The following is a 15,967-nucleotide window of genomic DNA, read 5'->3' on the forward strand; positions in this document are numbered from 1 at the left end:
GTGATGACTGCTTCTGTGTTCATTTCCCTTCTGTTCCTGCCCAGCTTTGGGGAAGGTCTTGCCTCAGTGTTGGAGCCTTGGCCTGTGTCCGTCCGCAGGTCAGAGTGCAGTGGTGACCAGCCCCTTCCTTACTCTGGTCCCCTGCATGCAGGGGCTGCAGGAGTCGATGAGGACCCTCGGGGGGGAGTGGACCCCCGGGGCAGGGGCAGCAAGGCCCAGCTGCGTCCACCCTGCTGGGTTTCTCACCCTATAGCCACATGGGACACACAGGTTTGGAGAGTCAGGAAAGCTGTGGCTTCCACCTGGTGGCCCCTAAGGAGGCTGCTCCCTTGGCCCTCAGAGGCTTTGAAGACCAGAGGTCTGGCACTGAAGTGGTTCTCTGTCATTAGAGTCAACACCCGAGTCGTCGTTCTTTCCCAGTGTGCAGGCTGCCAGCTTCCCGGCCAGCTGTCGTCTGTCTGTCTTTCTCTCACATCTCTGAACTCGGCTGCTTCCTCTTCTGGAACACCCTTTCCTCTGAGTTTCTTCTGGGAAATCCAGCCTTCAGGCCTCAGATGGACCGTCCCTCCCCCTGCAAAGGATCCCCTGACTTCCAGGTTGAGTTGGAGGCACTTCCTACTCTTCCTCCACGCTCCCGTAGCATCCTGCTCAACCCTCTTACAGCTCTGTCGCTCCGCATCGTGGGTCTCTCTGTGATTTTGCCTCCCCGGAGACTGAGGCCCCGAGGACAAGTTCCCTTGTGCACACCCACAGTAGTCGCTCGTTACTTGTTTCTGTTTTGAGTCTCCCCTTGGGAGCACAGGCTAGAGTTCGGGAATGTAACAGGAATGTTCTGATGCCACTGAGGTTGCTCTCCGCCTGAAGCCCAGGCACAGTGGTTACACTCAGAAGCTGTTTCCTTTAAGAGGAGTCTTTCCCGACTGCTGGCGTCACGACTGCATTTGAAAGTGTTTGCATGTGTCCACTGTTTATGGGGCCTCTTTCCCTTTGGAGTGTTCTGACAGAGAATGGAGTTTAACCTTTGAACACGTCTCCACCTGTGCTCCTTATACCTGCAGGGGTGCTCATTACCTGAGGACAACCACTCTCAGAGAACAACCCCTTCAAGCGAATCGACTCAAGATGGGGACACAATAAGAAAGAAAAGAAAAGAAAGGAAAGGAAAAAGCCACTTGATCTTCAAAAATGAAATAAAATTATGAAAATGTTTGTCTTCCATTTAACAAAACATAGGCTACATTTGCAACTACTCAAACATTCCTAGAATAGAGCAAGCTTGAGTCCTGCTGGTTTGGAGAAGGCTTCCGTTCTCAGACAAAATGTGTGATCGCTCAGCAGGGCATCCTTCTCGTTACCTCTGACTTTTGTTGCTTGGTCATAAGAGCCAGTTTTGCAAAAACATTTAATTATTTTATCAATTTTCTTAACCCATTGAGATTCAAATCATTCTCTTTTGAAGCCTGTCATGTCATTAACCTCATTGATTTTCTCTAACTGTTAACTGGTCTATTACATATGTATTTTTTGATGAATTGTTATTTTATCAAAATGAAACATCTTTTTAAAAGCATTTTACTTTGAATTCTATTTTTCAATGTTAATATCCTTATGTTCCGCCACTCATACTGTTAGTGTTTGCTGAACAATCTTTGGGCACACAAATATTGCCTAAGCGATCTTTTTCCATTGCTTTAGCATGAAATGATACAGTGAATTTCTCATCGAAAAGTCGCCTTCTTCGCCCCCATTCTCCACTCTGGTATCACAGGGTGCAGCACCAAGGAGAGAAGACTCTTCCTAAATCCATCCATCTTCAGGGGAGTCCAAAACAGATCTTGTGGCCTCTGAGGTCATGTAGGTGTGACCTTGACCTGCAGGTCAGAGTTTTGGGCCCTTTAAAAATGGCCTTTGAACAGGATCATCTTAGGGTATCTGCAGCTTTAAGTGAACAATGGTGATACCAGGGGGCACTCACGGGCCTTTTCTCCATGCGGGGCAGTGTGCTGAGAGCTGCTGCAGGTTCACGGGAGCTTACAACATCCCCATCAAGCGAGTCCCACGATTACTCCCACCATTAGTCTCATTCCACACATGAGAAGAGTCAGGCTCAGAGAGCTGAAGAGACCTTCCCAAGTCAGCCAGCTAGTGAGTGGCAGAGCTGGCACTTCTATCCAGAGCTTTCTGACTAGAGCACCTGCCCTTGGCTGTTTGTGTGTGTAAATGTGTCGGTACCTTACCTGAGTCCACCTCTGCTTCTCTCTGGCTACTTCCAATGTTGTCATTCACGTCTGTCTTTATATGGAAACCAGGTCAAATCCTCGTCCTAGGGATTCCTGTGCCTGACTCTCCTCCATCCCCTTCCCAGTTCTGCCTTCATCCTTGTTAGTGTAACCCAAATATAACTGGGGTCCCAAGTAGTTCAGTCTGTGGGCATGTTGTAGTCACAGACAGAATCACAGCCACAAAGTAATCTAAAGGACTTCCAAGTTTGTGCTCAGGCCCTTGAGGAACTACCACAAGAGAAAACACATCCTTAATTTCAGCAAATGTTTAAAACTCCTTCCTCTCCAGCACGGCTAATTTCATCCTTCTAGTAGAGGGTGACGGCTCTCCAAGGCTCTCTTTCTTCCCCCTTCTTGTCTCCTGGTCCTCCAAATTCTCCCTGAAGACACTCAGCCGGGGCAGCTGCCTATTTCTGTTCTTCTTCATCTTTTCCCATCTCAGCTGCTTATGACGGAGACCAACTTGACCTCTCTGGTGTCTTCAGTTTTCTTTTTCCTTTGTCTATTATCCAGACCCAGCACAGCCAAGGATAGGTCAGCTTATGACGCAGGAAGCAAGAATCCCTTCCCCTGGTAAGCTAGAGAGAGAGAGGGAAGGTGGAAAACTCCCAGACGTCAATACGTTGAGTCTCTGTAGCACGCGTGAGAGGCACTGAGCTGCCCTGGGTGTGAGGACGGCTTGTCGCTCCTAGCAGGAGAGGAGAAAGTATCTCAAAGAGAGTTCTTTGTGCCCTGCCCCCTTGCTTCCCTGTTGAAACCTCCTATTCCCTGTGTACAGGGACCCATTTATTTTAAAAGATGTTAGCATCCAGCCAGCATGGTGGGCCACCCATGGCTTCCACCACCGGGGCAGGTGTGGGGAAAGTGGGCCGGCGCAGCGCAGGCCCGACATCTGCCCTGACAGCTAGCATAGGCATTTTCATCTTCTCCAAGCAGCACTGCAGCCCTCTCCCCCCGCCGCAGACTTTTTATAACAGCAATAAGACAACTCTGGGGCAGATCATCTTGTGTGAACTCCAGGGAGCAATCATCTAATCACATTCCGGGCTGATTTGAGGCACTCAGCTGGACCAAATGCTTCCCCACACCCCAGGAGCGGCTTTATGAGGCGGCAGCCAGGCCTCATCGAGCCTTATTGCTTAATTAAAAACAAATTCCCAAGTAATTTATTTTTTTGTTTTTTATTATTTTTTTATTTTTTGTCTTCCCATAAAACTTCCAGCAGCGCAAAGGGTGAGGGAGAAGTGGGGAGTCGGGAGAGGAAGCTGAGATTTACAGCTCTCGCTGCTGTGCTGGCCGCCCTGCCGCTAAGGGCTGGCGGGAAATGGAAAGGCATCCTGTGGGGCCAGGCCCTGCCCGCTCCTAGAGAGTGAGGGACACACAGCGTGGAGGCATGTGGGCGGGTCGCCTGCGTTTATTAAGTGATAGCATCCCTCAGCCTGACTCGGGGTTTTCGTGGGACTGCTCTGGGCTGAGACAGACCCTCCAAAATGCCACCGCCCTGACTGGGGCCTTAACCCTCCTGCCCTGGTCCGCTGGGGAACCCTCGGTGCTGCCCAGCCCCTGCTTGGGCCTCCAGAGTACATTCTGTGCCCCAGGGGAGCCCGGCCAGGACCAGGGCCCTGGGCACCCTCAGCCCCGCCCTGCTCACTACTCCCAGGATGACTCTGGGACACTCGCTTTTTCTCTCTGGGCCTCAGTTTCCCCAACTGGACAGGAGAGCAGGTCCCACGTGCCCCACGTGGTGATGAGGGGATCAGGGGGACAGTGCTGCTGGAGAAGCTGGGGTCCCTCTCACTTGCAGGGACGAGGCAGACAGGGCTGGTGCTGGGATGGTTTTAAACAGGAGACCAGAGTCCCGGCTTCCCAGCTGAGGCGGCGAGTGCGGGGGCCTCTCCGGCTCCTCTGTACCAGGACTCGCGGAGAGAGAGCCAGCAGAAAGGAGTGTGTGCGTGCTCGTGCGTGCGGGAGTGCTGGTGGCCATGTGCGTGTGTGTGGGCGGGCACGAGTGTGTGTCTGCAGAGGTCCGAGTGTCTCCCGCCGCCAGCACATTTGTCTGTGGGTGGAGAGCAGCATTAAAGGGCACATACCCTGGGGCCAAGCTGTCGGGGCTAAAAGCCCAGCTCCACTTTGGGCAAAAGACTTAATCTCTTTGGGCCTCAATTTTCTTATCTGCAAAATGGGAATAATGTTAGCATTGAGCTCCTCGGGTTGTTGTGAGGATTAAGTTAGTTAATGCATGCAAAGTGCTCAGAACAGCACCTGGCAGGTGCTTCATCAGTGTTCGAACATCTGTGAGCATGTGCACGTGACTTCTGAAAAATTACATGTGACATAAACTTCTCCAACTCAGGTCACATTTTCCTAAAGACTTTAATTTTAAAAATTAAGGATGAGATTTATAGAAATAATTTTGTTCCTATGATAAAATAAAATCAAGAAAAAGTGGCAAATCTTTACATGACAAGTCATGATTTATGCAGGAATGAGTGTGGCTTATACTCATATAAGCAGGGATGAGTGTGGCTTATACTCATATAAGCAGGGATAAATTACGCACAGAACTGAAAAGAAAATCAAGTTCTTTTCTCTGCCTTACAATTCTGATTGCCTGAAAAATTGCCTCCTGAGACTGCAGTTTCCGTGGGAGAGCTCTGCTCCAAATGCTTTTCTCCTCCTCACTTTCCTCTCCTCAGACCCCCATCAGCACTTCAGAAATAAGAGCCAAGTGGCCAAAATCAGCTCTGGGAAGATTGCAATCACGAGCAGAGATCATAAGCCACTTCAAAAAGAGGCAGCCTTTCCTGGGAAATGTAAGGGTCATTCATTAGCATCTGCAGAAAAACATGCCTGAGAAGAGACTGCAGAGAGCTGCTGTCACAGAAGGAAAGGGCTTGACTGTTGATCACAGTGGGCACCCAAGGGGCCAGAACAGGGGCCCCTGAGAGTGACCATTGGCAAGGCAGGCTGCTTGAGGGTCTCTGAAGTGGCTGCTTGGTTCTCCTTCTCTGAGAAGCTGGCAGGCCTGGCGGTGGCCTAGAATTGCCTTGCTGAATTTGTGGGGGTTTGCAGGGGGAGCAGCGGCTTCCAAGCCAGACACCCAGGGTTCACACCTCTGCCGTCCGCCTTGCCAGCCGAGGGCTACTGCCGGGGCTTCTCGTGAGTCTGATGTTGCAAGCTGCCTCGCGGGCTGTTGCTGGGATTTGAAGTGGTTATTTGTAGAGCACACAGTGGTGGCTTAATCAGTGTTAGTTCCAGGGCAGATACTCTTGGGCCTGCGCATAGCCTGTAAGATGAAGTCCAACAGCCAGGCTCTGCATCTATTACCCGCGAGCTTCCTCCAAAGCTCCAGAATGCACCTGTGTCCACCTGCACAGTGGTCCAGACGTGTCAGGGGATCAACCCGCGGGGACAGCCCTCACCTCGTGGCCTTGGTGGACAGACACCCCAAATCCCTCGGCCTTCAGGTGGGATGACCCCGCCAGGGGGTCTCTGCAGTCTCCCACGGCCCCCATGGGATTGGGCTCCGCTGCCCACAGCTCCAGCTCACCTGAAAACACGCCCTTGGTAGGCTGCCTGCCCTTTTCTGTCTCCCTTCCCCTCCCCGCTGCCAGTGTGTGTCCTTCTCCTCCCAAATAAACTCCTTGCATTAACATCCTTTTTCTGGGCAAACCCAAACTAAGACAGTGTCTTCCCCTGGTCATATCCCTCCCCTCCTTGCTGTTGGATTGGCAAAGACTTGACACAACAGTCATGTCAGCTCCCCCAAGCCCATCCTTCTCATTAAAACCCAGTACACCAGCCCTGAACAGACAGCTTTATCTACTGTTTTTACCTGCCCGGTATCCCTTCTCCTTTCTGACAGAAATACCTGTTTTCCTTGGGGAACAGAACTTTTCTCCCTCTTCATTCCTTGGATTCAGAGAGGATGACCTCAGTCTTGGCCCTAGAGAGAGACATGAGATGAGAGTCTGGACAATCAGAGCACCGTGCTCCCCAGCTCCAATTGATTCAGGGACACGAGCGTGACCTGAGCTAGGCCAATGAGAACCCGCCTCCGGCCCTCCTCTGCGGTGTTGGGAAGGAGAGATCTTACCCTGGGAAGTGGAGGCTGGTTGAACGTGAACCAAATACTCCCCAGATCAGTCGGCAAGAGCCTGAGTGAGAGCAAAGCTGACACGGAAGCAAACGCAGTTAAGAGACGAGAAAGGTGGCTTCCTGCCAACATCTTGGAGTCCCCAAGTCCAGCCATGCCTGAAGTGACAGTGGCCCCCATGCTTTTCAGTTACGTCGACCAATATATCCCCCCCCTTTATTCCATCAGCCACCTTTGAGTCCAGTTTCTGCACCTTCAGCTGACGGACACATGGTTCAATCCTGCCTGGCCTCGTGACCGGGAGGAGAGGACGTGTGGCCTTGGCTGAGACTTTGCCTTCTGGGGTGGGGGTTCTTTACGGGTAAAGTTGATTTAAAACTACTACATCCAAAGGGTGTCTGAGGAAGAAATGTGTCCACACCACTCATCAGGTAGGGTGTTTTCAGCTGCAAGTAGAAAAAATTCCAACTCAAATTGGCTTAAACAAGAAGGAATTTTATTATCTTACGTAACAGGAAGTGGAGAAGTAAGAGAGCTTGGAGAACTGGTTGACTCAGTGGCCATGTCCTCCAGGCCCCTGGTTCTCCCTGTTCCTCTGACACGTGGTCGTCAGGGCTTTCCCTCACACTGGCTTCTGGGCTCAAGATGGCGGCTGAGTTCCAGGCTTCTCATACCTACATAGCACCATCTAGAGGAGGAAAAGGGATTTATTATTGGCCCTCTTTCTTTTTTTTTTTTGGAGGAAGATCAGCCCTGAGCTAACATCCATGCCAATCTTCCACTTTTTACTGAGGAAGATTGGCCCTGGGCTAACATCTGTGCCCATCTTCCTCCACTTTACGTGGGATGCCGCCACAGCATGGCCCGACAAGCCGTGCATCACCCGGGATCCGAACCCGGGCTGCCAGCAGCGGAGCACGTGCACCTAACTGCTGCGCCATGGGGCCAGCCCTTGGGCCTCTTTCTATACCTCATTCTTAGAAACAAAGACACTCTCCCCGCACACCCAGTAGAATTTTCTAACAGTCAGGATAAATTAGGTTACACAGAAATAACAGAAAGTCTCAAAGTCTCAGTGACTTAAAACAACGAAGGTCTCTTTTTCACTCATGCTACATGCCATAGTGGCTCAGTAAAGGGGCTCTCTCCTTGAAGTCGCTCAGGGACTCAGGCTGAGGGGGCAGCCGCCATCTTGAATGTTGTTGGTGGCCGTGCTGAAGGGAAAGAGAGCGCTGGAGGGTTTCATACCTGCAGTTAAATGCTCTGGCTTAGAAGTAACACACATAGCTTCTTCTCATGACTCATTGGCCAAGGTTAGTTTTATGGCCCCACTTAAACATTCCCCTCCCAGACATGGGGAAAATGGGAAATACTGGGCAAACAGCACTAACCATTGCCGCAACTGCTCTCATTGGCCAGGATAGGGCTACACGCCCATTTCTAAACCAATCCCTGGCAAGGAGAGCAGGATGCCCATGATCAGTTAGAGCAGTTGTTTGGACGGGGCATGGACTCCAGCCAGTCAACTGTAAGAGCTCTGCAATCTGTGCCTGCGTCTAGAGACAGCGAGACCCACAGCGCGGGGGTCCGCTGGTATAAACCAGGGGAGGAGGAGCGGCTGTGGGGAGCTGTCTCAGCTCAGATGGTGCTCTGTGTCCCCAGGGAGCGGCTCTAGTCCAGGCTTTCTACCAGAGCCAAAGCTTCTTCCAAAATGGCCTTGGGAGCCTGACCCAAGCAGACCCAAGGGTGGTGCCTGGGGTGATCCTGGGAGTCCTCATAGGCAGGGGGCAGAAGGCTGCTCCTGGCATCGATCCCATGTGCCACTCCTGTGCTCATTGGGATTATCTCAGAGCAGGCAGCTCAGGGACGGTTTCTGTAGGGTTCCACCAGAGCAGAGCCACCAGGAGATTATATGTCACAAAGGATTTAGTGTAGGGGTTTGACCTTATCCCCATGGGAGCTGCTTAAACAGTCTACACGAAGCCACTGCTTCTGTGTCTGGTCCTGGAACCTGGAGCCTGGCGACTGGGAAGGGAAGATGGATATAAGGTGGAGGACGCAATGACAAACTGGACCTGCGAGGCTGGCACCGCAGCCGCCTCTCGCCATCTCCTGGCCTCCAGTTTCACCCATGAGGATGTCGTGCAGGAGCAGCTGGCACCCTTCCTCACAGCCCGGGACTGGAGAAGCTGGAGGCACTGTGGGCCTGGCTGCTGCCCACCCCACACCAGCGACCCGGCAGATCTGCCCAACAGGAGCCACAGCGGTACCTCGTAAAACACATCCTGCAGTGCCCTCCAGAGCACTGAGGAGACAGCTGCCACTGCAGGCCCCCGCCCCATCTCAGGCCCAAGGTCTCTTGTGACCACCCATGCTAACTGGGAACTACGCACAGAGAGGAATGCTGGGAAATGTAGTTCCAGCCAAGCTGAATTGACCTGGTACCAATCCACTCCTTGCTACCTGTTCCCTCCTTCAGGAGCTCAGTGGAGTAGACATCTATTATTATTATTATTATTGCCACCAGCGTCCGTCCTCCCTTCTTTGTAAAATAGCACCTTGATGCCTTTGGGGAACCATCTCTTTCCTACTATCAATCCAGGTGTTGCCAGGGCAGAAGTATGTGACTCAGGCCTGGCCAACCAGTGTCCTGGATGCCCCAGCCACAGCGCAGGGATGGGGACCATCCCTGATCCAACGGTCCAAATGATCCAAACGGTCAAATGAAGGTGAAGGAGTCCTGGAACTGGGGAAAGGGCTACCAGAAAGAAACATTCCTTTTCTTTGCAGCTAGACTTCAGCTAGACTGAGAGAGTGTGAGGCTTGAGCAACTATCTTGTGCTGTAAAGGGAGAACTTGTCTGCTCAAGGAAGCAACACAGAGCAAAGACATGGCAAGAGAGAAGGGGTCCTGAAGATGTTGTTTCATCTGGATCAAACCATTCCTGAAGGCAGTCCTATTCTGACCCTTCAATTATAGGGTCCAATAAATTCCCTTTTTGTTTAATCGGTTTGGATTGGATTTTCTGTTACTTATATCCAAAATAGTCCCAATCAATGCACCCAATGGCCATACACCAAAGTTGGTGTCTCTTGGAGTGGTAACTCAGAGACCTGTCCACATGGGACCACAGTGGAGAAGACACACTCACCTCAGTGCTCCTGAGCCAGAGGAGATCCTGGGCTTCCGTGGAGGGGTGGACCAATCGGGAGCAGGGTAGTGAAGTAAGAGACCTGGGCTGGAGTCCAGCTCCAACCCTGACAATCCACAACCCTTGGGCTCGCCCCTTCAGTCCTCTGCACTGTTTCCTTATTGATGTACTCCCAGCGTCCCTTGTTCCTGGCGCCGGTGCAGAGGTCCCCAGCACGGACCTCACCCAGTGCTCCTTGGGGCTGGAGACCTCCATTGTCACATGTAACTGAAACAAAACATGAGAGAATAAAGCCAGCTGACCTACGTGTGGTCCACTCTGGTGTTTTATCCTGCAGTCCATCCTAGTTCATCAAAAAAAACAGCGTGCGGGTCGCCACCTGCCGTGTCAACTACCAGACTCATTACAGTCATCTGGAAACAACTTTCTGGAAACGAGAGTCCAAAGCGCTCTCCACAAGGCATGCTGGGACATGTGCCGCCTGTGGGCAGTTACTGGGTACGGTAGTCAGGAGAAGCTCTCAGAAGCACGGTCCTGCCACGGAGGTGGCCCTGAAATGACCCACAGGTGCTGACCACGCCAGCTGGGGGTGCCTCGCCCATCCATTCTCGGGGCGCTGACATGGAGTCGGCTTTGTGGGGGCCTTGGGATCAGGGCGGATCTCTCCGAGTCCACAGTCAAGGAGGCAGGCGCGTGCACACAACACAGTGTGGAAGGGTCCTGAGACATCCAGTCCCCCAGGGTCTGGGCTCTGGGCCGAAGGGCACTGTGCGTGGCCATGGAGACCAGGAGACTGGGGACACGTTGGGATGGCGAGGCACCGCTGCCTGCCGCCCCCGGCCTCAGACTGGCTCCTGGAGCCCATGAACTACCCATCCCACAACAGAAAAGCCAGGACAGAGCGAATCTTGATGAGACTCCTCCATGCCTGGCCCTCCTCGCTTCTTACAACGCGGGGGCAGTCTTCCTATTTCATGAGGAAGCCCTGACTCGCGGGCGCCACGCCCGAGGCCACGCAGCGTGGATGTGTCTAAGCTGGGATGGGAACCCGGAGTTTTTTCTACCATGGGCCCCACCCCCGGGAATTCTGGTTTCATTTTGGAGGGTGAGGTCTGGGTTTTGGTATTGCTTGAAAAACTCCCCAAGTGGCTCTAATGTGGAGCCAGGATTGGGCAGCACGGAGCTAGGTGTAGGCTCTTCCTAAGAAAGGCCGGCTCCATGCCTTCCTGTGCGCACCACCCCGGACTGGGAGGTAGCCCTGGGCAGCTGCCGCAGGCCGAGCACTCTCCCACAGGGTGGGGACCCACCGCCCGTAGGAAAGCGGCTTTGCTCCCCAGCACTGGGGGAGGGAGACTGGCTAAGACGGGGGTCCGGGAAGGCTTCTCTGAGAAGGTGGCATTTAGTCTGCTCTTTCAACCCGGAGCTAAAAGAAGCCAGACATTGACCCAGAAGGACCATCCCAGTAGGGCTGGAGTAGGGTGAGCAAGTGCCCGGGCTCGCTTGGGACTGTGCTAAAAGCAGGGTGGTCCCAGGCGGTCCCTGACCAGTTGGTCCCTGCAGCCTGGAGCTACGGGACAGGAGGGAGCGTGGTGGGGGGGTGCTGGAGGGAGGCAGGGATTTGAGTATTTTACTCTCCGTGAAGGAGCCTGGGAGAAACACTCCTTCGTCCCCTGCAGGAAGGCTGAGGGAATGTGGCCACTGGGGTTTCAGGATGCAGCTGAGCCTTTGGGCCTGAGAGGGGCGAGCCTGCGAGCGAGCGCCTCTCTCATCTGATTCAGGGCCTGCAGCCTGAGCTGCCCGGCGTCTTGGGGCCCATTAGCCCTCTGTCTTCATTATTTAGGGCCACGACTTACCTTTCACTAGCAAAGCCAGAATGGGGCTGCCACCATAAACGCCCCCGGAATGGGGCCCAGGCGGCTGGCAGGGCCTCCTTGGGGGCGCATCAGCCTCGGTGAGCAGACCGTAACGAGCATTTACTTTAATTAGGCAGCTGATAATAGGGTGCTTGGCAGTTATTGCAGCCTTTAAATTCTGCAGCAAAGGCCCCAGGAGCCCGAGGCTGGCAGGGGTTCCTGCTTTGCAAAAACCAGTCCTGTTGTTACCCCGGCAGGCGAGGGGCTCTAAATTCAGGGGAAAAGGGAGCTTTCCTTGAGTTCCAGAAGAATAGCTGATGTGAGAGAGGGGCCCAGCCACGGGACCCGTGCTGAGTTAATCTCACTTGGCCAGCGCTCGGGCATCCAGTGCTGAGGTTCCACCACGAGTGTGGCCACAGAGGGGACAGCTTTGACAAGCGACAGGTCCATGTGGTTAGAAGACAAGACCATACACCGTGGGAACTCTCCGAGTTTCCAGGTGACACCTGCTGCACAGTAAACTCGGTTCACTGTGGTTTATTCAGGATGCTTATCTTACAGGTGAAGACATCGGGGCACTGTGAGGGGTCACAGAGCCAAGCCAAGTCAGGACCCCCTGGAGGTGCCCCCAGGCCCCCGTCCCTGGCCCAGCGTTGCTGTCTTCCTCCTCCTTTCTGGCTGCCCAAGAGCGCCTTCTTCCTCCCCCACCTGCCCACCTGCCTCCTCCTCTTTGCTCTGAGAAGACCTGGGCTGTGGCCTCCTCCTGCCTCCTTGCCCCTGCCTGCCTTGCTCCCAGCCCCTCGGTTCATGCCTGGCTGCCTGGGGCCGACCTCTGCTTGCCGGCTGGGCTCCAGACTTACAGGCGCTTGGCTGTGAGTGGAGGCTCGGCGGGGCTTGAGAACCCAAGGCCTGGTTTATGGGGTGCTGTGGGTACCCTTCAAACTTGTTTCTGTGCATCCCTGATGCCAACACCCTGGTCCAGGCCTCCTCACTGGTCTCCCAGCCCTGGCTCTGGCCTCTCTGGCCATCCCCCCGACCCCATTTCCCCTGCCCCGCCCAGGGCCTGGAGCCTCTGCTGCAGTCAGCCCAGGCCCTGCAGGCCCCTCTTCCCCTCCAGTTCCTCAGCAGGAGGTCCCTTTGCCTGCCTGACTCCAGCTCAGCCCTCTGGCCTCATCTTAAGGTCAGGTCCCACAGGAAGCCTGCTCCACCTCCAGACCCTCCAGGTGCCCCCGACACGGGCCTCGTTTCCCTCCCTGCCTCACCCTGCAGCCCCCATGGCCCCTGTCCTCTCACTCACTGCCTGTCTCACCCACTAGATTGGGAGCCTCACGTAGGTGGGGACCAGGAGGTGCGTGGCAACCACACCCTAGTGACAGTATTCTGACCTCTTGGTCCCTCGAGGTCCAGGGCAGAGAAGGAGCCAATATTTTGAGATGTGGGGGATGTAATAAAGCTGAATTTGGTGACACATCGCATTTCTTAGGACTTCGAGTTTCCTTGTTTTAACTTGGTGATTCTTGGGCAAGAGCCGTTAGGGACACCCCCGGATCAGTCAGAACAAGGCTGCATGGGAGACGCTTAGCTTTCAGATACTTATTAAGCACCCACATAGTAGACTCATCCACGGAAAGAACACGATCCTAACTTTGCAGTCCTCTGAGCTACCGGCCGGCAAATGCGTTCGTGTTTCCAGCCCCTAGCCCGCAGAGTCACATCTTCTGTGGGCTAAGTGCCAAACACAGCCCATCAGGTCCCGGTCGTGTCATCCAGTCTCCCTCAGGGAGGGCGTTGCGGACAGACCTCCGCTCTCAGGAGGGCCTGCTCCCAGGGCTGGAATCTGGCACCACCTTTCCTACACACAGAGCAGCTGACCAGTATCTAGGGTGGCGGTGCACTGGTAAGTGTTGAACAAGCCCTGATTTGTACACGCTACAGTGTGATGTAAGTTTCCATGGTGTAAACACCCCAGCGAGGCCGGGTTCAAGGTGCTGACATGAGCAGTGCATCCGGAAGCGATGTGCACACCGGCTCTCCTGAGTGGGGGAGCCCTCCAGCAAACCACCGGCTTAGAGCCTGCGTTACTATGAATAGCATTACAGCCATGCACTTTTTGGGGAGACAAGGGCAACTGAGGCTGCTTCCCATCTCACACCACTGCAAGGCACGCTTCCACTGAAGGGAGGCCGGGCATGCCAGCTCCGTCTACAATTGTTTCCCTCCCGCCCTACAGTTCAGTCTGTGTGGATTAAATGAATTTACCATAATCACCAGCCTCCCTTCATTCATGTCCTTTGTGGTTGAACCTAAAGGGCAAGAGTAAGCTGGGCCTTGAACTCGGCTTCCTGACTGAACGCCAAGCTCCTTCAGCTCGGCCTCTCCAGGCTGGCTCGCCCAGCACCAGCCACCCCTGCCCCCACTGCACCGGGTCCAGTGGGCAAAGCTGGAAAGGGCCAAGTGCTGGCCACAGACACTGCGGGTCACAGCTGTTCGTGGAGGGTAAGCTCATCTGGCCGGGCAGCCAGGAAGGGCAGGGCCCAGTGACGCACGAGGGCTGCCGTGGCACCTGGGGACTGAGGAGCCTGGCGGCGTGGGAGGGTGGGGTAGCCCATGGGTCTCAGGACACGGCACTGCTCTGCTGTGCACAAGCCACAGTGGTGGGGGGTGTCTGGGCTGAATGGGGGTCACCGGCCAGTGTCCCGGCTGCTGTGCACGCCAACCCTTATCCATCATTAGGGCCACACCTTGGCTCACTGGGTTTTTGGTCAGACAACCAATATTTAACTGAACACATTATGTGCAGGCAGCGGTCTAGGTTGCTCTGAGGTGACAGTGTGACAAAGGCCGAGACAGGCCACATCCCGGCACTCGTGGGGCTGACAGTCTAGCGGAAGATGACAACCACCAAGCAGATAAGATTCTGTTAGTTCCCAAGGAGCGCTGCCAAGACGTGAGAGGGGGCATGTGATAGAGGGGCTGCGGGGGTGCTGCTGAGCCAGGACGGGGAGGCCCCTCTGAGAGCCGAATGCAGGCCAGGGGGCCTGAGGTTGAAGGCCCCGGGGAAGAGGGTCCCAGGCAGAGGAGTGGCAGGTGCCAGAGCCCTGAGGGGACCTGAGGCCTGTGGAGCGGGCGGGGGGTGGGGGCAGGGTGCTGGGGAGCTGGGCTGAGAAGGGGTCGGAGAGGCAGGTGGGGTCAGGAGTGGGAGGCCCCGACGACGCTGGTCAGGAGCCAGCTTTAGTTCTCAGTGTACTGGGAAGTCACTTGTGGGTTTTGAGCAGAAGAGTAACATGATCTGAGTCACGCTTCATAAAGGTCACCTGGGCTGTGGTGGGGCCACACGTGAGGCACGGCGGCCGGCGAGAGGCTGTGGCGGCGGTGGAGATGACGGTGGGCGGGAGGGTGAGAGTCGGAGCAGGGGACAGGGTGGGAGGGGCTGGAAGGAGCCAGCAGGACTTAGTGAAAGCCTGGATGGGGGGTGAAGGCAAGAGAGGACTCCAGGATGACCCTGGGATCCAGCCTCAGCAGCTGGAGACACGAGGCGGTTCACTGAGGAGGGAGTGGAGGGGAGGGGTGTGGGGGAGTCAACAGCTCTGTGTTCAGCCGCGTCAGGTGGGGACGCCACTGGATACCCAGGCGGAGATGTCAACGGGCCTTGTTTTCATCCCTCATCAAGTGCTCCGTGAGCACCCCTCAGGGCTCAGAGGGTGCTGCTAGCCCTCTGGGGATGTGGTAGCGACCCAACACAGCTGCTCCTCCAGAGCTCACACAGGAGCTGGCGGAGGCAGACCACCAACTTACAGACTCAGCATGCGGCTGGGGAGTTAGGCTGCCCACAGGACTCTGCGAGTCTCCTGTCTGTGAAGTTGTGGAGGAGGCCACCCAGGGAGCGACTGTGGAAGAGTCCGCGGATGGAGCTCAGGGCTAGCCCAGCACTCAGAGGCTTGGGAGAGGAGGGGATCCACAAAAGGACGCTGCGAAGGTGGACACGTACCGAGAAGGCGGATGCTGAGACGGCGGCCAGGAGGCAGGAGGAAAGTCAGGGAGGGTGGGGCTACAGCAGGCTTTCAGGAGGCAGAGCATGGCCAACCGTGTCAAATGCTGATGAGAGGCCAGACGAGAGACAGGTAGAGAATCGACCGCTGGCTTGGGAGAGATGTGGTCCATCTGAGCGAGAGCTGCCCAGTGGAGTGGTGGGGCCAAAAGTGGTATAATGATTTCCATTTCACCCCAGCCCACCCTCCCATCCCAGCAATCCCGCCCTGTCCTAGTCTGTTCCATCTCACCTGATACGTCATCTGCGGTGCTTAATGCCAGTCTCTGGGCGAGTCCTATTTCCTCCTGCATCTTCCTCCCTCACCACTCCTTCTCCTCATCCAGGAGCTCAGTCTAAAGGACCAGGCCAGCTAACTTTTCCCAGGAAAAGTGTATGAAGGGGCAGGTCTGGGCTCCCGAGAGCTGCCACCTGTGGCTGGACGGTAGTACCTTCTTTGGGCAAAGCTGACCAGGACACAGAATGGTTGAGCCCCATGTGGGCCTTGTCCATTCTGGACCCTTGCTGGGGACGCCAGCTCCGCCACTCCTCTGTGCA

Source organism: Ceratotherium simum, chromosome 33, assembly GCF_057802395.1.
Source record: "Ceratotherium simum simum isolate JZ-2026a chromosome 33, ASM5780239v1, whole genome shotgun sequence".
NCBI lineage: Eukaryota > Metazoa > Chordata > Mammalia > Perissodactyla > Rhinocerotidae > Ceratotherium > Ceratotherium simum.